Source organism: Schistocerca nitens, chromosome 2 (genome assembly GCF_023898315.1).
Source record: "Schistocerca nitens isolate TAMUIC-IGC-003100 chromosome 2, iqSchNite1.1, whole genome shotgun sequence".
Classification (NCBI taxonomy): domain Eukaryota; kingdom Metazoa; phylum Arthropoda; class Insecta; order Orthoptera; family Acrididae; genus Schistocerca; species Schistocerca nitens.
The window spans coordinates 321,519,966-321,544,462 of record NC_064615.1 but is presented as its reverse complement, the minus strand read 5'-3'; the positions used below and the strand labels follow the sequence as shown (position 1 = coordinate 321,544,462).

At 42.7% G+C, this 24,497-nt stretch overlaps 1 protein-coding gene across 2 annotated transcripts in view; it reads right to left on the bottom strand.

The window, feature by feature from the left end:
• The window catches only part of LOC126236108 (sialin), a 339,051-nt gene that overhangs the window by 261,876 nt on the left and 52,678 nt on the right, over positions 1-24,497 (bottom strand). The window lies entirely within an intron of this gene.

The following is a 24,497-nucleotide window of genomic DNA, read 5'->3' as shown; positions in this document are numbered from 1 at the left end:
CTGTAGCATTTGTCTTTCTAGCAATGCATCAGTGGTCGCTAACACAAGTAATTTGCACTGTAAAAGACGAAATTAATTATAGTTTTTGTGTGGAACGATTTGCCTGAAATGAAAGCCATACATCGATAACGCGATGTCACAAAATAAACTTATTTGATGTACATGACAAGAAAATATCAAGTGAATTTAGCAGGACAATTCTGTCGGAATAATTCTGTGCTATCCTGGAAGTATCTATAAATAACAAAGTTTCCAAACATTCTTTGTTGTTCTCATGTGTAGGTTATACTAACAGCAGGAAGAATACGTTTCCACACGCGACGTCTTTCTAGAGCGAGCTCAGAAGTGAGGAGTATAGCTTTCATCTCTGTAACTAGGTTTAGGGTCTGAAGCGTAGTTACTAATAATATTCAAAGGCTTCCACTACAATCTAAAATACAATGACTGTAACAATTATTTTTTCGTTTTTCTCTATTAAGCACACTTCAAACTGAAAATGTCAAACACAGTTCACTTGTTCAGAGAATTTTCAGTGATTACACAGTAAACATTATGAGTAGGTAACACATGAGTTGATCATAACGGACTTAAAAATGTTTTCTTAAGAACGCTATCATTGGCAATACCCACAAAACAAAGAAACATAAATGAAAAGGCAACAATACAGAACTGCAATTTGTGAAGACTATCCAGATGTTACTGATGCATTATGAGAAACCTCCATCAAGCTGTAGCAGCTGTTCCTGTCATCCGGATTACAACTAAAACTGTTCAACTGCATTTGATAAACATTTTTCAAATGAATATTATGCTGACAGAACGTAACATGTGGTTCTTAACAAATGAATCGACAAATGCAAAGGTAATTTGAAGAATACCCCACGAAAGTGATACAGTGGCGATTCTGTATACAGTTTATATAAATGAACTACTGGATAACTTCGTGAGCTCGATGAGGCTGTTTGCAAACGATGTTGATATGTGTAGATAGGTTCCAACGCCAGATGACTTAAGTGAAATGCAGAAAGACCTGAGGAAGGTCGATAAATGTTGCAGGAACTGGCAGTTGTCCTTGGACGTAAATACATTCACGCATTACACTTGAAGAGACCTATTACTGTTCGTTAACGGTACTGGCGATAAACCGCAGGAAACAGTAACAACTGTAAGACTTTTCAGAGTAACAGTCTAGAGCGACTTAAGGAGGAATGACCACACACTACGAATAGCTGGAAAAGCAGACGCCAGGCTGAGATCATTGGAAGTATCTTAAGGAAATTTACACTGCCTGACAAAAAAAGCAAAGCATCCAGAAGGGCAGCAGAAATCTAAATGAAACTGTCCAGGTTGAGGGGGCAGGTGATGTCATTTCTGTGGTTAAAAAATCGAGTACAATCTACAAAGAACTTGGCAGTAATAGCCCACTTATCAATATGATGTTGCACATCCTCTGATCTGAGTGCATGCACCGATTCGGTTGGGATGGGTGTCATAAGGCAGCTGCATCCTCTCCTGAGACGAGATAGCCCACAACCGCTGCAACTGGTCGTTGATAAACAATCTACTTGCACTGGGACAGAGTTAACGTCCGAGGTGGTCCCACACTTGTTCTTGGTTGCTTGGTTGTTCTTTTTTTTTTGGGGGGGGGGGGGAGGAAGAGACCAAACTGCGAGGTCATCGGTCTCATCGGATTACGGAAGGACGGGGAAGGAAGTCGGTCGTGCCCTTTCAAAGAAACCATCCCGGCACTTGCCTGGAGCGATTTAGGGAAATCACGGAAAACCTAAATCTGGATGGCCAGCCGCGGGATTGAACCGTCGTCCTCCCGAATGCGAGTCCAGTGTGCTAACCACTTCGCCACCTCGGTTGTCACACTTGTTCTGTCGGGGGCGTATCTGGGGACCTTGCTATCCACGGGAGTTCCTCAACATCAGGCTTACAGCTCATAGACACATGTGTCATGTGTGGTCGACCATCGTCCTGTTCACAAATTGCACTACGATAATGTCGCATGAGAGGTAACACATGAGGTCGCAGAATGTCCTTCCCCACACTATGACCGCTAGCACTGACATCGCTGTGCCTCTCCAACTCAATGGAAGAATGGGGCCTCTTCGCAAGCCACTGTTACATTCGCCGACCAACGTCATTTGGTGCAGTGTGGAAAAGATTCATCACTGAACTCACTGTGACGCCATTCATCAGCAATCGATGATTCCCGGCACCGCTCCAAACGCAGCCGTTTGTGTTGTATTGTTAACGGCAGCCTAAGCAAAGGACGGTCATTCGCTGCTACTGTTGCTGTTTAGTCTCCGACCACTGGTACTGTGCGTCACAGAATATTGCAGAGTCCGTTACTTGTTCTCAGCGGGCAGGCCCATGTGCACAATACGGTAATACTCCCGCCTGGTGGTCACACGTGGTCGACCAGAACCTTGAAGACGAAGATGCCTGTCCTCACATTCCCATGGAGTCCATCAGCCCACTGTCCCTCTGTCATGTGCTGATAAAGCTGTCTCACACGAGTATGCGGCATCTCCGTGCCCTCCACAGTATAATATCTGACGCTGTTCACGCCACTTATGTATCCTAGCAGGCCTGGTATCAACACTGAAAATGGAACAACAATAATGCAGTCTGGTGACCGTTCTGTCACGGAGAATTGCAACTCAAAAAATGGTTCACATGGCTCTGAGCACTATGGGACTTATCTAAAGTCTTCAGTCCCGTAGAACTTAGAACTGCTTAAACCTAACTAACCTAAGGACATCACACACATACATGCACGAGGCAGGATTCAAACCTGCGACCGTAGCGGTCGGGCGGTTCCAAACTGAAGCGCCTAGAACCGCTCGGCCACCTCGGCCGGTGAACTGCAACTCAAATCACTTCCTTATTACCAGCCGATGGAGGATAGGGAAGTTACACTGACATTCATCTATGTCTTCTGGATGCTTCACAAAATTCCTTTGAACCCATTTACTGTATTCATGTCTTGGTATACCTTTACAAATTTTACCCACCCTCTTTTTCTGCGCTTTATTCAATTACCAAATGTGTGATTCCTTTGTGCCTTAAGGTCTGTCCTACCAACTGATCCCTTCTTTTAGTCAAGTTGTGTAACGAATTTTTCTGCATCCCATTCAGTATCTCATCGTTAGTTATTACATCTACCCATCTAATATTCGACATTCTTCTGTAGCCCCACATTTAAAAACCTGCTATTATCTTCTTTTCTGCACTGTTTATCGTCCACGCTTCTCTTCTGAACAAGATCAGACTCCACACAATTTCCTTAACACAAGACTTTTTAACATTTAAATTTATATTTGATGATCAACTCGTGTCTATGTTCGCATCTGAAGTGGAATGATCACATAAAACAAATAGTGGGAAAAGCAGGCGCCAGGTTGAGATTCATAGGAAGAATTCTAAGAAAATGTGACTCATCGACGAAAGAAGTAGCTTACAAAACGCTTGTTCGTCCGATTCTTGAGTATTGCTCATCAGTATGGGACCCTTACCAGGTTGGATTAATAGAAGAGATAGACATGATCCAGCGAAAAGCAGCGCGATTCGTCATGGGGACATTTAGTCAGCGCGAGAGCGTTACGGAGATGCTGAACAAGCTCCAGTGGCGGACACTTCAAGAACGGCGTTACGCAATACGGAGAGGTTTATTATCGAAATTACGAGAGAGCACATTCCGGGAAGAGATGGGCAACATATTACTACCGCCCACATATATCTCGCGTAATGATCACAACGAAAAGATCCGAGAAATTAGAGCAAATACGGAGACTTACAAGCAGTCGTTCTTCCCACGCACAATTCGTGAATGGAACAGGGAAGGGGGGATCAGATAGTGGTACAATAAGTACCCTCCGCCACACACCGTAAGGTGGCTCGCGGAGTATAGATGTAGATGTAATGCGTTCAATATGCTGCTCGTAACAGCTTACCCACGCTGCAACCGCGCAGGGTAGCCGCACGGTCTCGGGCGCCTTGTCACGGCTCGCGCGGTTGCCCCTGTCGGAAGTTCGAGTCCTAGTTCGGGCATGGGTGTAAATTAGTTTACGTTAGATTAAGTAGTGTGTGAGCTGAGGGACCAGTGACCTCAGATCTTACCACAAATTTCCAATTTTCCACTTTCCTTTTTTCTTATTTATTATTAGAGCAACTCAGTTCATTACTACTATTTGATCTTATGTCGATAAACCTGTACTTATCTGACCAGAAGTCCCTCTTTTTCTGCCACTGCACTTCATTAATTCCCACTTTATCTTACTTCAACCTATCAATTGCCGTTTTGAAATTCTCCAGCCTACCTACCTGATCGCGGAATCTAAACTCCCGCGCTCCGACCCGTAGAACGCAGTTATGTCTGTCCTGATGACAGCATCCCCGTGATTAGCTCCCATCCATCGATACGAATGGGGGATTATTTTACCTCAGAAATATTTTACGCAAAACGATGCCATCGTCATTAAGCCGTACAATATAACGGTTGTAGTTTCCCCTTGCTTTGAACCGTTCAGAGTACCAGCAAAGCATGGCCATGTTGGCTAATGTTAGAAGGCCAGATTAGTCAGCCATCCAGACACCCCTACAACTACTAAAAAGGCTCTCGCCCCTCTCAAGATCCACGTGTCCGCCTGGCCTCTCCACAGGTACCCCACCGATGTGGACGCACCTACCCTTCGGCAATCTGTATCGTAGAGGCACGCAAGCCACCAGCAGTGGGTAGTTACGGTGCTATTTGTGAGCGGTCTTATTTCGTAAGCAAAGTAGCTGTGCCGTGGTGATTCATACGATAGTCACGACGATGTCAAGGAGTATACGAGTTGGTCGGGTGTCTTCGGCCGGCCTGACGCAACAGCCGTCGTCCGAGCGCGCCTAATCCCTTCAATGTGCTTGATGATGAGTAATAGCTCAGAGCGAGGCTGTAGCGCTGAAATTCGGGCCAAGCTCCACACCAGTGAATAATGCGCTCCAGCAACCCTGACCGGAAGCCAAACCACTTACCGCCTGCGTCCCGTGGCACTCTTGTTTACGGAGCTGGCAGGTTCAGCGCTGTTATCAGATGCACGGCGATACTATTACTCAACAAAGCGAGCCTTAGACTCCGCCTCGGAACCGACTTGACGCAGCCAAGCTCCAGATTACAACTCGTCTTTAGCTCCCAGTGATCGCGGAAAACGCCTTCGCGTGCAACCGCGACGGCCTGCTGTCGACGCCATTAAATTTAATCACAATGAGAAGGAGAAAGCCGTAGTGGCACTGACGGAAAAGACGACGGAACGTACAATGTAAATGTGTCAATGCTGAGTAAGTTGCCTTCGTAACGTATCGTTCCCGGACAGCGCTTGTCTGCCCTTCCTGAGGCTGTTGCCTAAAACAAGCGACCGTTTCTGGAGGAAGGATCCTTTCTTCAGCCTACAGAACATGGACAGATCTTTCTCTAAACCTCTTAAGGCAACAGGATACTTTAGAATGACGGAAAAAAAGAATTAAAAAAAATCATTAAATGTTGTAGTCTCTCCTGATTACATAACATACATTATTGCCTTTAGAATGATAAATGACCGCTATATAGGCCTACTAAATTTTATTGTTAGGGTCGTGTACGCTCCTACACCCCCTTTATTTCAGTTATAGGGAACCATCAATATTTCGGAAAAAACTGAAAATGTTTCCTTCCAGCGACTCTGTTCGGGACATTTGTATATTGGTAACACTGCTTGTTTCCGGTATATGTGAGTTACCATATTTCTTCCTGTTTAACTTTGCTGTTGTGAAGTCTTTTGTTTACGTCCGACTGAAAGTTTGTTGCCTAAGTGCTACAGGTGTTTGTGGGTGTAGATAGGCTTTTATGTGCAGTGATACGTTTCAATGATGGAGTGGTAGCTTGATTGGAACTGTTGAGAAATTTGGGCATAAAATGTGGCTCTCATATGAAAGACTAATTGCTTGCCTGTGGTAGACTATGGGTGCAGAAACCTGGAAAATTCGCCCTTCAGAAGTGTTAAACCGAATGGCAAGAGGAATGCTGAAGATGAAGAAAAGACTTTCCTTCAGGAATGTCCTGAGACACAATTTAATGTGACTCATCCCTTCGATCGCTATCTTCCGCAAGTTGCGTTTCTCAGAATTACGATACACACATGTCATTAAGATTATAAAGCATTTCACAAACTTTTTTTATACCTACCTAGCAGAGCTAAACTTTCCTGCGCTTGCAGACAAATTATAGAGAAATAATATTTTAATTTAGCAATATTCTAAAAATTAAAATATTAGATATATTTTTGTGTGGTTCATGGTGTGGGTTCCTGTAGTCATGTCCTAGTTCATGAACCACAGGCAACGTATGAGTGGCCAAGTAAGTGGTCCCGACAGTCGGGATACCAGTTACTTTGGAATAAGGCTGGGCATCGCGGACATAATCTGAGTCGTGGTCACCTTTGTGCTCATACGGCAAAGACTACCAAATCCACCGGTTAGTCCCTCAACCGTTAGGGGTAAAACCCAATGGGACTCGGTGCAAGTAAGGCTAGCAACCTGCTTCCCTGGTACTTTAAATATGATGCTGGCAACAATCAGAGCAAAATGCCTCGGACCTTTGGAGGTGACGGAGTCCCACCTCTAACTGACAAACCAGGGACTCCTAAGATGCGACTTGGCAAACAAATGGTAATGAGATAGGGAGCTATTAATATCAATGGGGGCTACTCTGGGAAGAAGGTAGAGCTGGCAGAGGCTGCAAGCAAGATGGGGCTGGACGTTTTAGCTGTTAGTGACATTCGGGTAAGGGGTGAGAAAGAAGAGGAAGTGGGAGAATACAAGGTCTACCTGTCAGGTGTCAAAGCAGGAATAGCACAATGGGGTGTAGGGCTTTACATCAGGAAAGAAATGGAACCCAATGTAGTTGCAATAAGGTATGTAAACGAACGACTGATGTGGATAGATTTGACAGTGTCTAGCAAGAAAATTAGGATTGTGTCAGTATATTCGCATTGTGAAGGGACAGATCAAGATAAGATGGATAGTTTTTATGAGGCACTCAGTGATTGTTAGGGTAAAGGACAAGGACAGTGTTCTGCTCTTGGGTCATTTTAATGCCAGGATTGGAAATCGAACAGAAGGGTATGAAAAGGTTATGGGTAAATTTGGAGAGGATATGGAGGCCAACAGGAACGGGAAACAACTCTTGGATTTCTGTGCCAGTATGGGCTTAGTAACCACAAACTCCTTTTTTTAAACATAAGAACATTCACCGGTATACTTGGGAAGGCAGGGGAACCAGATCTGTCATTGGCTATATAATAACAGATCAGGAATTCAGGAAGGCTGTGAGGGACACACATGTATTCAGGGGATTCTTTGATGACACTGATCATTATTTAGTCTGCAGTGAAATTGGGAGTGTGAGGCCGAAAGTGCAGGAGGTCAGGTCCATATGTAGGAGGATAAGAGTAGAGAAACTTCAGGATAAGGAAATCAGGCACAAGTACATAACAGCGATCTCAGAAAGGTACCAGTTAGTTGAATGTAGTCAATTACAGTCATTGGAAAAGGAATGGACAAGGTACAGGGACACAGTACTAGAAGTGGCTAAAGAATGTCTTGGAACAGTAGTGTGTAAAAGTAGGATGAAGCAAACAGCTTGGTGGAATGACACAGTCAAGGCAGCCTGTAAAAGGAAAACGAAGGCGTATCAGAAATGGCTACATACTAGAACTCAGGTAGACAGAGAAAGTTATGTTGAAGAAAGAAACAAAGCCAAACAGATAATTGCAGCATCCAAGAAGAAACCTTGGGAAGACTTTGGAAACAGGTTGGAGACTATGGGTCAAGCTGCTGGAAAACCATTCTGGAGTGTAATTAGCAGTCTTCGAAAGGGAGGTAAGAAGGAAATGACAAGTATTTTGGACAGGTCAGGAAAACTGCTGGTGAATCCTGTGGATGTCTTGGGCAGATGGAGGGAATATTTTGAAGAGTTGCTCAATGTAGGTGAAAATACGATCAGTAATGTTTCAGCTTTCGAGGAAGAATGGGATAGGAATGATGATGGAAATAGGATCACATTTGAGGAAGTGGAGAAAATGGTCAATAGATTGCAGTGCAATAAAGCAGCTGGGGTGGATGAAATTAAGTCGGAACTCATCAAATACAGTGGAACGTCAGGTCTTAAATGGCTACACAGGATAATTGAAATGGCCTGGGAGTCGGGACAGGTTCCATCAGACTGGACAAAAGCAGTAATCACACCAATCTTTAAACATGGAAACAGAAAAGATTGTAACAACTACAGAGGTATCTCTTTAATCAGCGTTGTGGGTAAAATCTTCTCAGGTATTGTTGAAAGGAAAGTGCGAGTATTAGTTGAGGACAAATTGGATGAAAATCAGTGTGGGTTTAGGCCTCTTAGAGGTTGTCAGGACCAGATCTTTAGCTTACGGCAAATAATGGAGAAGTGTTATGAGTGGAACAGGGAATTGTATCTATGCTTTATAGATCTAGAAAAGGCATATGACCGGGTTCCTAGGAGGAAGTTATTGTCTGTTCTACGGGATTATGGAATAGGAGGCAAACTTTTGCAAGCAATTAAAGGTCTTTACATGGATAGTCAGGCAGCAGTTAGAGTTGACGGTAAATTGAGTTCATGGTTCAGAGTAGTTTCAGGGGTAAGACAAGGCTGCAACCTGTCTCCACTGTTGTTCATATTATTTATGGATCATATGTTGAAAACAATAGACTGGCTGGGTGAGATTAAGATATGTGAACACAAAATAAGCAGTCTCGCATATGCGGATGACTTAGTTCTGATGGCAGATTCGACTGAAAGTTTGCAAAGTAATATTTCAGAGCTAGATCAGAAATATAAGGACTACGGTGTGAAGATTAGCATCTCCAAAACCAAAGTAATGTCAGTGGGAAATAGATATAATAAACGGATTGAGTGCCAAATAGGAGGAACCAAGTTAGAACAGGTGGACGGTTTCAAGTACTTAGGATGCATATTCTCACAGGATGGCAACATAGTGAAAGAACTGGAAGCGAGGTGTAGCAAAGCTAATGCAGTGAGCGCTCAGCTACGATCTACTCTCTTCTGCAAGAAGGAAGTCAGTACCAAGACTAAGTTATCTGTGCACCGTTCAATCTTGCGACCAACTTTGTTGTATGGGAGCGAAAGCTGGGTGGATTCAGGTTACCTTATCAACAAGGTTGAGGTTACGGATATGAAAGTAGCTAGGATGATTGCAGGTACTAGTAGATGGGAACAATGGCAGGAGGGTGTCCACAATGAGGGAATCAAAGAAAAACTGGGACTGAACTCTATAAATGTAGCAGTCAGGGCGAACAGGCTTAGATGGTGGGGTCATCTTACACACATGGGAGAAGCAAGGTTACCCAAGAGACTCATGGGTTCAGCAGTAGAGGGTAGGAGGAGTCGGGGCAGACCAAGGAGAAGGTACATGGATTCAGTTAAGAATGATTTTGAAGTAATAGGTTTAACATCAGAAGAGGCACCTATGTTAGCACTGAATAGGGGATCGTGGAGGAATTTTATAAGGGGGGTACGCTCCAGACTGAACGCTGAAAGGCATAATCAGTCTTAAATGATTATGATGATAATGATGATGATGATGATGATGATGATGATGATGATGGTGATATATTTTTGTGGTTAATATACATTATATGCAGAACTGGAAAGCCCTAGTATGTCAGCCATCATGTCAAACATAACTTGTTAAAGTTTGGTCTTCTTCACATGCGTGTTACAGGATTAAATAGCACCACAATTCGAGGTTCAAATGGCTCTGAGCACTGTGGGACTCAACTGCTGTGGTCATAAGTCCCCTAGAACTTAGAACTACTTAAACCTAACTAACCTAAAGACAGCACACACATCCATGCCCGAGGCAGGATTCGAACCTGCGACCGTAGCGGTCGCGCGGTTCCAGACTGGAGCGCCCAGAACCGCTCGGCCACTCCGGCCGGCTACAATTCGAGGAAAAATTGTAAAAATAACTGTGCATCAATTTTTGTTAGTGTTTTGTTTATAAACATCAATAAGCCCTAAACTGTTCAAATTGCTTGTAAACTATACAGAAAGTATTCTGCATTAACTGTGATGAACTACAAAACTGGTAAACATATACGTCACAAATAGTGTATGAAAGAAGCAAGTGTTGATTTTGACATAATATGGAGTAGAAAAAGTACTCTGTGTTCCCAAATAGGTAAATGGTCCGGGAATATGAGGCCGACTCAGGGTCGAGTGATTTCCCCATGACGAACTACGTTTTCCTTTACATAGAAACTTGTAAAAGTCCAAGCAGCATACACCATCTTGCAGAAGCGCTACATATGGGATCAGCAAATGGTCACTGCCAACATTCTGTTTCTAATTCGGACTGGCTGGAATGCCTAAATGTTTAATAATTCTGTGGAGCAGTTTGTGGTTCACCAAACCCAGCATCAGCCGACGGCCTTCGTCAGCTGTATTTCATAGTGGCTGTAGTCAACACAGGCATCGTATATATCGCTCTCGCAATGCGGTTGGTGGCTGATTTACACGCAACCACGTTATGTGCACCCGCAACGAGTAGTCGATTTTGAGCAGGAAATCGCTCGCGTAAAGCAGGCTAAGGACAGCTGCTTCTGGTTGTGCTGATACCCAGTGTCAAGCAGCGGGAGCGCCGCTCAGAGGCATATCATGTACTGAGGCTATAAAGCCTATGACGAACGACTGTTCCCTCTCACTCAGTAGTCGAGAACGATGGAACGCGCCTCCATGTGAAGGTATGCCCGAATCGTCAAAATATTTGATCTTGACGCACAAACCACGGTCTAAGCCAGTGGTTCCCAACATGAGGGGTGCAGTTCCTGGAAGGGGGGGGGGGGCATTAGAGATTTATAGGGGGTGGTCGCCGAGAGGAAGAAAACCGGAACATGCAGTCAGACTAGTCAAAAATTCATATTCTTATTACAGTTACCGGGAGCATTTTTTTGGTAAAATTGTCAGTCTCAGCTTTGCTTTGCACGTCATCAGGTTATTGGTGACACAACACATTCTTCAATATGCGCTCTGCGTTCTTAATTTAGTATTATGTATGTTGTGCTCTGTAGAAGTAAACAGTATTTTTATTGGTTTTGTACGTCGAGTAAAAATGCCGATAGTTTTTTATCGGTTTTGTACGTTGAGTAAAAAATTCTGCTGAAGCAAGATTTTATAATTAAGACTATAGTAAGTATGAATACATGTTTATTGAAAAAGGTAGTGTCCAACTGCCACAGTGTGTTGTGTGTCATAATATCCCAGGAACAACACATTACGGCCCGTGCGTCTGAACTCCATATAAAAACAGCTCACCCGGCATTGAAAAATAAACCAAAACAATTTGCTGAAAAAACAACTTCTGTAAACAGCGTGAAACTGGACTCTGCTGGGGCCTTTCAGCAGGAAAACGAGAAAGTTGTTGAAGCATCATACGAAATTTATCTCTTAATAGTAAAAACAAAACAAAATCTCATACTATTGGTGAGACGTTAGTCGAACCTTCCATTCTTAAAGCAACCAGAGTTATTTCTGGAGAAGATAGTACGCCTTTCAAATAACAGTCTGCAACATAGGATCGAAGAAATGAATGTGAAAGAACAGCTAGTTGAAAGACTGAAAATGTTCGCGAAAAATATACAAGACAACTCTTTCAAACAACAGTGAACAACGTAGGATCGAAGAAATGGGCCTACATGAGAAAGAACATCTAGTTAAAATGTATACATTTTTGTCTTGCAGTGTGACAATTCTACTAACACAGCTCAACAAAATCACTTAATAGGACACTGCCGATTTGTGGACGAGAAAAAATGATGGGAGTTATTGGAATCTGTACTGGCAGAGCACCAGCCACCTTCTGTTTACTAAGTACTGCCAAAGAAAAAAATCCTAATCTTACTGGCTGTCACTATATGATCCAGAGACAGACCCTAGCTTCAAAAATTTTATCTCAGAAACGAAGCACTGCACTAAAAGTGACTGTTAATGTACTTATTAAAATTAAGTCAAGTGCTGTGTAACTCGTTTTTTCCAAGTCCTATGTAATGGCCTCATGCAAGTCTGGTGGCTTTTGAAGGGCAATATGCTTAGCAGGCTGTATGAATTGAAATCAAAGAAATAACTATTTCTTTTGGTAAAAGGAAAAGGTGAACTTCATTGGTCATTCACTGATGGCATCTTTATATTTTCTCTAGCGTACCTTGCACTGTTCTTAGAAATCTTGAATAATTTGAATTTGAAACTACAAGGTAGAAACACCACAATAATGGTTGCCAATGATGCCATCTTGGAAAAGACAACTATGAAAGAATTGCCTGGGGTTATCACTCCTAACTTTTCGTCAAGTCCTCGTGCAGTTCTTATCTATATACCTATGTGAGACCGGATTCTCGTCACTAGCCATCATGACAACAAAATACTGCAGTCACCTGGACGTGGACAGTGACCTCAGATGTACTTCAATTAGTTCGAAACATAGTATTCAGGGGATGTTTAAAGACAAACAGTTTCACTGATATTCTAAATTTTGTTTGTCACTTTCCAAGAGAAAACAATATCATTATCTATTTAAGTAGGACACAAATACATTTCTACTACACTATAATTTTGTACTCCCCCCTCCCCCCCCCCGGCCCCATGAACCATGGACCTTGCGGTTGGCGGGGAGTCTTGCGTGCCTCAGCGATACAGATAGCCGTACCGTAGGTGCAACCAAATGGTTAAAATGGCTCTGAGCACAATGGAACTTATCTTCTGAGGTCATCAGTCCCCTAGAACTTAGAACTACTTAAACCTAACTAACCTAACGACATCACACACATCCATGCCCCAGGCAGGATTCGAACGTGCGACCGTAGTGGTCGCGCGGTTCCAGACTGTAGCGCCTAGAACCGCTCGGCCACCCCGTCCGGCAGGTGCAACCACTACGGACGGGTATCTGTTGAGAGGCCAGACAAACGTGTGGTTCCTGAAGAGGAGCAGCAGCCTTTTCAGTTGTTGCAGGGGCAACAGTCTGGATGATTGACTGATCTGGCCTTGTAACATTAACCAAATGGCTCTGAGCACTATGGGATTTAACTTCTGAGGTCATTAGTCCCCTAGAACTTAGAACTAGTTAAACCTAACCAACCTAAGGACATCACACACATCCAGGCCCGAGGCAGGATTCGAACCTGCGACCGTAGCGGTCTCCCGGTTCCAGACTGCAGCGCCTAGAACCGCACGGCCACTTCGGCCGGCAACATTAACCAAAACGGCCTTGCTGTGCTGTACTGCGAACGGCTGAAAGCAAGAGGAGACTACAGGCGTAATTTTTCCCGAGGGTATGCAGCTTTACTGTATGATTAAATGATGATGGCGTCCTCTTGGGTAAAATATTCCGGAGGTAAAATAGTCCCCCATTCGGATCTCTGGGCGGGGACTACTCAAGAGGATGTCGTTATCAGGAGAAAGAAAACTGGCGTTCTACGGATCGGAGCGTGGAATGTCAGATCCCTTAATCGGGCAGGTAGGTTAGAAAATTTAAAAGGGGAATGGATAGGTTAAAGTTAGAGATAGTAGGAATTAGTGAAATTCGGTGGCAGGAGGAACAAGACTTTTGGTCAGGCGAATACAGGGTTATAAATACAAAATCAAATAGGGGTAATGCAGGAGTAGGTTTAATAATAAACAAAAAAAAGGAGTGTGGGTAAGGTACTACAAACAGTATAGTGAACGCATTATTGTGGCCAAGATAGACACGAAGCTCATGCATACTACAGTAGTACAAGTTTATATGCCAACTAGCTCTGCAGATGACGAAGAAATTGAAGAAATGTATGATGAAATAAAAGAAATTATGCAGATAGTGAAGGGAGACGAAAATTTAATAGTCATGGGTGACTGGAATTCGGCAGTAGGAAAAGGGAGATAAGGAAACGTAGTAGGTGAATATGGATTGGGGGTAAGAAATGAAAGAGGAAGCCGCCTGGTAGAATTCTGCACAGAGCACAACTTAATCATAGCTAACACTTGGTTCAAGAATCATAAAAGAAGGTTGTATACATGGAAGAAGCCTGGAGATACTGACAGGTTTCAGATAGATTATATAATGGTAAGACAGAGATTTAGGAACTAGGTTTTAAATTGTAAGACATTTCCAGGGGCAGATGTGGAGACTGACCACAATCTATTGGTTATGAACTGTAGATTAAAACTGAAGAAACTGCAAAAAGGTGCTAATTTAAGGAGATGGGACCTGGATAAACTGAAAGAACCAGAGGTTGTAGAGAGCTTCAGGGAGACCATTAGGGAACAGTTGTCAAGAATGGGGGAAAGAAATACAGTAGAAGAAGAATAGGTAGCTCTGAGGGATGAAGTAGTGAAGGTAGCAGAGGATCAAGTAGGTAAAAAGACTAGGGCTAGTCGAAATCCTTGGGTAACATAAGAAATATTGAATTTAATTGATAAAAGGAAAAAATATAAAAATGCATTAAATGAAGCAGGCAAAAAGGAATACAAACGTCTAAAAAGTGAGATCGACAGGAAGTGCAAAATGGCTAAGCAGGGATGGCTAGAGGATAAATGTAAGGATGTAGAGGCTTATCTCACTAGGGGTAAGATAGATACTGCCTACAGGAAAATTAAAGAGACCTTTGGAGAGAAGAGAACCACTTGTATGAATATCAAGGGCTGAGATGGAAACCCAGTTCTAAGCAAAGGAGGGAAAGCAGAAAGGTGGAAGGAGTATATAGAGGGTCTATACAAGGATGATGTACTTGAGGACAATATTATGGAAATGGAAGAGGATGTAGATGAAGATGAAATGGGAGATATGATACTGAGTGAAGTGTTTGACAGAGCACTGAAAGACCTAAGTCGAAACAAGGCCCCGGGAGTAAACCACATTCCATTAGAACTACTGGCAGCCTTAGGAGAGCCAGTCCTGACAAAACTCTACCATTTAGTGAGCAAGATGTATGAGACGGGCGAAATACCCTCAGACTTCAAGAAGAATATAATAATTCCAATCCCAAAGAAAGCAGGTGCTGACAGATGTGAAAATTACCGAACTGTCAGTTTAGTAAGTCACGGCTGTAAAATACTAAGGCGAATTCTTTACAGACGAATGAAGAAGACTTTGAGGTTCCCCGATGACATTGTAATTCTGTCAGAGACAGCAAAGGACTTGGAAGAGCAGTTGAACGGAATGGATAGTGTCTTGAAAGGAGGGTATAAGATGAACATCAACAAAAGCAAAACGAGGATAATGGAATGTAGTCGAATTGAGTCGACTGACGCTGAGGGAATTAGATCAGGAAATGAGACACTTAAAGTAGTAAAGGAATTTTGCTATTTAGGGAGCAAAATAACTGATGAGAAGTAGAGAGGATATAAAATGTAGACTGGCAATGGCAAGGAAAGCGTTTCTGAAGAAGAGAAATTTGTTAACATCGAGTATAGATTTAAGTGCCAGGAAGTCGTTTCAGAAAGTAGTTGTATGGAGTGTAGCCATGCATGGAAGTGAAACATGGACGATAAATAGTTTTGACAAGAAGAGAATAGAAGCTTTCGAAATGTGGTGCTACATAAGAATGCTGAAGATTAGATGGGTAGATCACATAACTAATGAGGAGGTAATGAATAGGATTGTGGAGAAGAGAAGTTTGTGGCACAACTTGACTAGAAGAAGGGATCGGTTGGTAAGACATGTTCTGAGGCATCAAGGGATCACCAATTTAGTACTGGAAGGCAGCGTGGAGGGTAAAAATTGTAGAGGGAGTCCTAGAGATGAATACACTAAGCAGATTCAGAAGGATGTAGGTTGCAGTAGGTACTGGGAGATGAAGAAGCTTGCACAGGATAGAATAGCATGGAGAGCTGCATCAAACCAGTCTCAGGACTGAAGACCACAACAACAATTTTGTACTACTCTGCATTTGATAATTCCCTTTTACTAAAGTGTGGATTGCAGATTACTGACAGTTTTTGAAACAAATTATAAATACATATGTAAATAAATAAACATAGGAGGGTCATATGATATTCTGGGCTTGCAAACGGGGGCACCAGGAAGAAAAGGTTGGGAATCAATGGTCTAAGCTCCTAATAGGCAGCTTGAAGAAAGATTAGAGAATGGCTAGTGTCTCAAATTATCGCTTCCCCTGTAAAAGCTTAAGGTATACTTGGTAGAAGGAGGGAGGTCCTTTATATGCACGGTCACAGTGATAATTATCACAACGTGATGTTCAGGACACCTAAATTTTGCCTGCAAGTATGAGACGGAGCTTCAATGGCTGGAACAAGTTAGTTTCACAGATGATATTCACGATGAAAGTTATGATATAGAACACGTTAAAAGAACAAGCATAGAAAACAAACACAGACATAGACATATACAAACATTTATATGACAACACATTGGTCATTTCTTCTATATCTACATCTATATGACAACTCTGCAATTCACACTTAAGTGGCTCGCAGACGGTTCATCGGACGACTTTCGCAATATTTCTCCATCGTTCCACTCTCGAACACTGCGCGGGATAAACGAACACCTATTTCTTACGTGCGAGCTCCGATTTCTGTTATTTTATTGCGAGGATCATTTATCCCTATTTAGCTGGCGGTCAACAAAATACTTTCGCATTGGCAGGAGGGTTTTTTCTGTATAAAATGACTTAACATCTGTAATCAACAATTCCTCCATTGTATTGAAGAAACTGTTACGTAGAAACATCTTTAATCTACATTTGAAAACATTTCTAATATCAGTCAAACATCTGGAATCTGGAAAGTCTTCAGAGTGTAGTCCACAACAGCGTCTCGTAATATTAACAAATGCAAAAATTCTCCACCATCGTTCACTCCTTTAAATAGCTCTCCCACCGCCGAAGTAACAGGTAATACCACAAAAATCAAGGTTAACATCTTTCTGATTTGTTTTCATTTCATTTATTTTTCCCATTAAAACCTGGGTTACTGGCGTTTTACGAGTTGGGAAATGTTACACTTCCTGGGGCGACCAGCTGCACACTGCATATTCTCTAGCTGCTACCACTGTTAACTAAGTCCCTTCTAGTACTCCCCTAGTCTGCTCCTGCAACTGTCACCCTTTGCCATCTCGTGTCGTAAAAGGACCACGACTGGACTGTTGTCACATCAAGTAGGCCAGTAGAGCGTGAGCTGCTCGTTTCCTTACGGAGAGCACAGCGAGAAGCCGTTGGAAAACCTCATGCGTTCAGTGTGTGTATGATGAATGGCTGCCGTGCCCCGACTACCACATCTCAAAGACGTCTCGCCGAGATTCCATCTGGATCTGTGACGATTCTGTAATCCATTTTAGCGAGTTAAATTGTTTACATCGGCCGGCGTCACGGAGCGCTCGAGTCTCATAACAGACCATTTACCGATGGCCGGCGTCACGGAGCGCTCGAGTCTCATAACAGACCATTTACCGATGTCACTGTATCGAGAGTTCTCGTATTTTTGGAAGCTTACGGTAACAGACCATTTACCGATGTCACTGTATCGAGAGTTCTCGTATTTTTGGAAGCTTACGGTGTCGCTACAGCTACACTGATGGAAAATAAAATCGCAACACATAAAATAATTAATGTGCAGTAACGAGGCCGGCCGGTGTGGCCGACCGGTTCTAGGCGCTTCAGTCTGGAACCGTGCGACCGCTACGGTCGCAGGTTCGAATGCTGCCTCGGCATGGATGTGTGTGATGTCCTTAGGTTAGTTAGGTTTAAGTAGTTATAAGTTCTAGGGGACTGATGACCTCAGATGTTAAGCCCCATAGTGCTCAGAGCCATTTGAACCATTTTCTTTTGCAGTAACGACATTTCGGAAACCCACTTGTCTAGGTAACATATTTAAATGATTAACATTGCAAGATAACGCGTATATTGTTAGCTCGAGATAAGCCATTGCAAATGTGACATGCTGGTACATTAATATCCGGTCTAAGCGCCAAAATATGCAAACATGCACACCTGCGTGCATTGTAACGCACAGGTGGCGGGGGTGGAGTTCCATGCCTGTCTCACTTTCGGTCAGTACAGGAATGGTTATTGTTGTTTGTGGATGACGCTGGAGATGTCGTCCGATGATGTCCCATATGTGATCTACTGGAGATAGATCTGGTGATCTTGCAGGCCGAGTCAATATGTCGACACTCTGTAGAGCATGTTGGGTTACAAAAGCGGTATGCGCTCGAGCATTATCCTGTTGGAAAACGCTCCGTGGAATGCTGTTTTTGGATGACAGCACAACAGGTCGAATCACTAGACTGACACGAGAGCGCTCCTGCTGTCATATGAAATCAGACACCGGGCCGTAACTCCAGGTGAAGGTGCAGTGTGTCTAGCACGCAGACAGGATGGTTACAGGCCCTCAATTGGCCTCTTCCTAACTAACCCACGACCATCACTGACACCGAGACAGACCCAGCTTTCTTCAGAAAACACAGCAGACCTCCAGCCTGACCTCCAACGAGCTCTCGTTTGACACCACTGATGTCGCCAATGGGGGTGGTTAGTGGCTGGCTCGGAGCTGTCCTTGAACTAATCGATTTGTAACACTTTGTTGTGTCAACTGCGGTCCCAATTGCTGTTGCAGGCGCATTACGATGCGCCAGAGCTATACGACAAACACGCAATCTTCCCTACCAGTAGTATCAAGTGGCCATCCAAAGCCCGGTCTTCTTGCGACCATACATTCCAGTGACAACCGCTGCCAGCAATCATGTACAGTAGCTACATTCCTGCCAAGTATTTCTGCAGTATCGTAGAAGGTACATCCAGCTTCTCGTAGCCCTATTACACAATCTCGTTCAAACCCAGTGAGGTGTTGATAATGGCGTCTTTGTCCCCTTAATGGCATTCTTGATTCAAATCCACTCACCACGTCCAGTCCCAAAGGTAACTAACGCTCACGACTGTTACAGCGTGTGTTTAAAACAAACCTCGCCGCGAGGGATTAGCCGAGCGGTCTAGGGCGGCTGCAGTCATGCACTGTGCGGCTGATCCCGGCGGAGGTTCGAGTCCTCCCTCGGGCATGGGTGTGTGTGTTTGTCCTTACGATAATTTAAGTTAAGTAGTGTGTAAGATTAGGGACTGATGACCATAACAGTTAAGTTCCATAAGATTTCACACACATTTTTTGCAAACAAACCTTATTTGCATTCTCATGGTGGCGCTACTTGTGCCACTCTTATGCGGCTTGCGCGAAATTTGAATAGACATCATCTTTCAGATGCAGAAACATGCCTGTCAACTTTCGCTTACGTCGCGGAGTATACATGGTTGTCCATTGATAGTGACCGGGCCAAATATCTCACGAAATAAGCGTCAAACGAAAAAACTACAAAGAACGAAATTCGTCTAGCTTGAAGGGGGAAACCAGATGGCGCTGTGGTTTGCCTGCTAGATGGCGCTGCCATAGGTCAAACGGATATCAACTGCGTTTTTAAAAATAGGAACCCTCATTTTTTATTACATATTTTTGTAGTACGTAAAAAAATATGAATGTTTTAGTCGGACCACTTTTTTCGCTTTGTGATAGATGGCGCTGTAATAGTCACAAACGTTTAAGTATGTGGTATCACGTAACATTCCGTCAGTGCGGACGGTATTTGCTTCGTGATACATTACTCGTGTTCAAATGGACCGTTTACCAGTTGCGGCAAAGATCGATATCGTGTTGATGTATGGCTATTGTGATCAAAATGCCCAACGGGCCTGTGCTATGTATGCTGCTCGGTATCCTGGACAACATCATCCAAGTGTCCGGACCTGTAAGTAGGCTGTTTAGGTTTTTATATTGGTAACGCCACGTAGCGCTCTGTATGAAAATCACTGGCTGTGCTGTGTGCAGTCTGTGGCTGGTTCGCATTGTTGTTGGCTATTGTAGTGTTGCGCAATTGGATGTGAACAACGCGTAGCGCTGCGCAGTTGGCGGTGAGCCGCCAGCAGTGGTGGATGTGGGGAGTGAGATGGCGGAGTTTTGAGAGCGGATGATCTGGACAGAGACAGTAAATTTGTAAGACTGGATATCATGAACTGCTGTATATATTATGGCTTTTGAACACTTTTAAGGTAAATACATTGTTTGTTCTCTATCAAAATCTTTCATTTGCTAACTATGCCTATCAGTAGTTACTGCCTTCAGTAGTTTGAATCTTTTATTTAGCTGGCAGGAGTGGCGCTCGCTATATTGCAGTAGTTCGAGTAACGAAGATTTTTGGTAAGTGATTTGTGAAAGGTATAGGTTAAGGTTAGTCAGGGCCATTCTTTTGTAGGGATTTTTGAAAGTCAGATTGCGTTGCGCTAAAAAATATTGTGTGTCAGTTTAGTGTTGATCAGAATAGGTAAAGAGCGAAATGTCTGAGTACGTTCAGTTCTGTTCAGCTGTTTGAAAATCAAATAATGTAAGAGGTGTATCTGCACAGTAACTCAATAATTTTTCTAAGGGGACGTTACATATGTCGACCCTTAGCCGAGGATACCTTACTGGAATCTTCTGAATTTTTCTCGTAGTTTGTGTAATTAGTGTAGCTTTTGTTTACTGCTAGCGCGTACTTGTAGAGCGAATCTCCTTTGTAGTTGCAGTCTTTCATTGTTGTACAGTAAAAGAGTTGTGGCATGCATGTAGATTTGCACCAAGTATTTCATAGCTGCGCTTGCGATTAACGAGATACTATTTTCAGTGCTATGTTAATGTGCTTTCTTATTTTGCTCTTCAAATTGTGCTTTTCTGTGTTATCGTGTGAAATATTGTGACAATAACGGCGTGTGAAAAACGTAATACTAGGCTCCAAAGTAAACTGAGAAATGACAGTGAAGACGAAAGCAGTGTGTTAGCGCCACCGAGTAATGAATTAACTAATGTTCAAAGTAGTAATTTGGTAATTGTGCATAGGGAAATGGAGCGGGCGGCAAATAATGGTGGTGACAGGGAAACAATTAGTGAACAGAGAAGCATTATCGATCGATCGGTCGGCAACAGCTCGCCTCAGGATTCCGAAATGACAGGACACAATCTTGCAAATACTGTAGATTCAGGTTTTGGGTCCTCACCGTTTTCTCAAATAAGTCAAGACACATTTTCCGCTTTTCAAAATGCGAATATTGCTGGTTCAAATGCACTGCCGAATAGCACTGAGGAACATGTTTCAGATACCAGTGCATTGTTATTACAATTAATGCAACAAATGGGACAAAAGCTTCAAAAGTTAGACACAATGGAACCAAATCTTCAAAAGTTAGGCACAATGGAACAAAATCTTCAAAAGTTAGACACAATGGAACAAAATCTTCAAAACTTAGACACAATGGAACAAAATCTTCAAAAGTTAGACACAATGGAACAAAATCTTCAAAAGTTAGACACAATGGAACAAAATCAGAGACAAACACAGCAAAAGTTAGACACCATGGAACAAAATCTTCAAAAGTTAGACACAATGGAACAAAATCTTCAAACGTTAGACACCACGCTTGAACAAACACGTGAAGATTTAACTACTGAGTTACATAACATCGAATCGAAATGTCAAAAGGTCTTTAATGATGTAAAAACACAAATTTGTGAGCATTTTCAACCTATTTTTTCGCGGCATGAAAATGCATTACAGAATCACGAAGCAGCCATAAAAGAACTGCAAACTATTGTTCATGAAAATCATGAGACCCTGCAAGCTAAAATTGACTCAGTTGCATCTACCGATTCGGTTACGCAACTTGCAAAAACTCAGGAAAACTTAAAGGACACAGTAGATACTCTGAAAATTGGTTCAGAAAGACACATGGAGGAAATTAGTTCATTATCAGAGAAAGTAGTCGAACTTTCGTATCAGCTAAATAATTTATCTACGAAGGTAGATGATAATCTGAATGACACAAGACCGGTAGTCTTCAATGATATAGAAGAGTACGAACAAATTAGGAAATTCAAACAAAATCATAATCAAATTAATACGCAACACCAAAGAGAAATCTGGGAAGTACAAGATCAGTTGACACAGGTAATGCAAGAATTACATATTTCAGAGGACACTGGCGCTCCAATACGGGGAGAGGGACATAGAAATACGGAACAGCCACAAAATAATAACACAGGGCACTTTGGAAATTATGAAAGAAATTGGGAAGGTACACCGAATTTTGAGATGGAACCGCCGAAAAGCAGTAACAATGATCGATATGCGACTCGCCGACATGATGTTTTGATTATAAGCTGTTTATTACTACATGTAAATTCAAAACATTTAAGAATTCCGGCAACGACATTCATCCACAAGCGTGGCTTCATCAATTCTCTCATTGTTTTCCTCCCAACTGGTCATTAGAGCACAGATTAGAATTTATGTGTGGCTAATTAGAGAATGAACCAGCTATAAGAATGCGATCGGTCATTCAGGATTGTCACAGTGAAGGAGAATTTTATCATGCCTTCCTCTCAGCATATTGGTCTCAAGCTACACAAGACCGAGTAAAACATAGCATCATAATGATGAAACATTTCCAACAATCTGAATTTTCCAGTCTTGTGAAATATTTTGGAGACATGTTGCACAAGAATCAGTACCTGTCAAACCCATACAGCCCCTCAGAACTCATCCGCATTTGCTTAATCAAATTGCCTGAACATTTACGACATATTATTTTGGCAGGACGTTGCAAAGACGACATTGGAGCTTTTCAGGGACTGTTACAAGAACTGGAAATTGCCACTGACAATAACGGGACGCGAAAACAAGAACACAACAATTACAGGTCACATCCGTCACAATTCCGCGATGAAAGAAATAATAACTGCACACGACAAGGCTATTCTTACAACGTAAATCGTGACCAAAACAGACACCACCCGTATGACAACCGTTGGACAGAGTAGTAATAAATACAGGGAAAGATCACCTCTCCGCGGTAATGACTATCACAGAGACAGCCAGAGAAACAGACAATATGGGAACCAAAATAATTATTATCAAGGGAGAGAGAATAACGTCAGACGCAATGGTCCACCGCGCAGTTACGATTCCGGGAGAAATTCTCCACCACATGACCGACAAAAAAGAAACTATGTAAACTACCGACAAAACGCAGGACTACAGTGGGTCTGCTCTGTGATGACCTACCTACCAATAATCTTCAAAACTTCGACTGACTCTGCTGTGGGTTTGCTCTGTTGTGGCCCATTACCCGTCTGCATGTCAAGAGTCAGCACTGTCGTTCCGTTGGAAGGACAACACTACTTCTTCAAGACTGCATAGAAATCCACTACTACCGAGTGCATTTCCTTTTACTGCTCAGACTTTGAGAAAAAAAACGCTGCAATTTTACTGTGATTAATGATCAGGACTGTCTTTATGGACTGTGAGAAAATTTTAGCTTTTGACCAACATTGGATCAATAAGTGTGTGCATTTGATTTCTTTGTTATTGTAATTATGAAATTTTTTTTCAAATGTGTATTGGCCACTGCCCAAAACAATTTGTAAAATTTTTTTGTGGGGAGCATGGGGGCTATGTAAGTAGGCTGTTTAGGTTTTTATATTGGTAACGCCACATAGCGCTCTGTATGAAAATCACTGGCTCTGCTGTGTGCAGTCTGTGGCAGGTTCGCGTTGTTGTTGGCTATTGTAGTGTTGGGCAGTTGGCTATTAACAGCGCGTAGCATTGCGGAGTTGGAGGTGAGCCGCCAGCAGTGGTGAATGTGGGGAGTGAGATTGCGGAGTTTTGAGAGCGGATGATCTGGACAGAGACAGTAAATTTGTAAGACTGGATATCATGAACTGCTATATGTATTATGGCTTTTGAACACTTTTAAGGTAAATACATTGTTTGTTCTCTATCAAAATCTTTCATTTGCTAACTATGCCTATCAGTAGTTACTGCCTTCAGTAGTTAGAATCCTTTATTTAGCTGGCAGTATTGGCGCTCGCTGTATTGCAGTAGTTCGAGTAACGAAGACTTTTGTGAGGTAAGTGATACATGAAAGGTATAGGTTAATGTTAGTTAGGGCCATTCTTTTGTAGGGATTACTGAAAGTCAGATTGCGTTGCGCTAAAAAATATTGTGTGTCAGTTTAGTGTTGATCAGAATAGGTAAAGAGCGAAACTGAGTACGTTCAGTTCTGTTCAGCTGTTTGAAAATCAAATAATGTAAGAGGTTTATCAGCACAGTAATTCAATAATTTTTCTAAGGAGACGTTTCATTGCGTTATTTAAGGAAACAGGAAGTGTTTAGCCACATATGAAACGTCAACCATGACCTGCAATAAATGATGATGCCCAAGTAGGTGTTTTAGCTGCTGTCGCGGCTAATTCGCACATCAGTAGCAGACAAATTGCGGGAGAATCGGGAATCTCAAATCGTCGGGGTTGAGAATGCTACATCAACATCGATTGCACCCTTACCATATTTCTATGCACCAGGAAT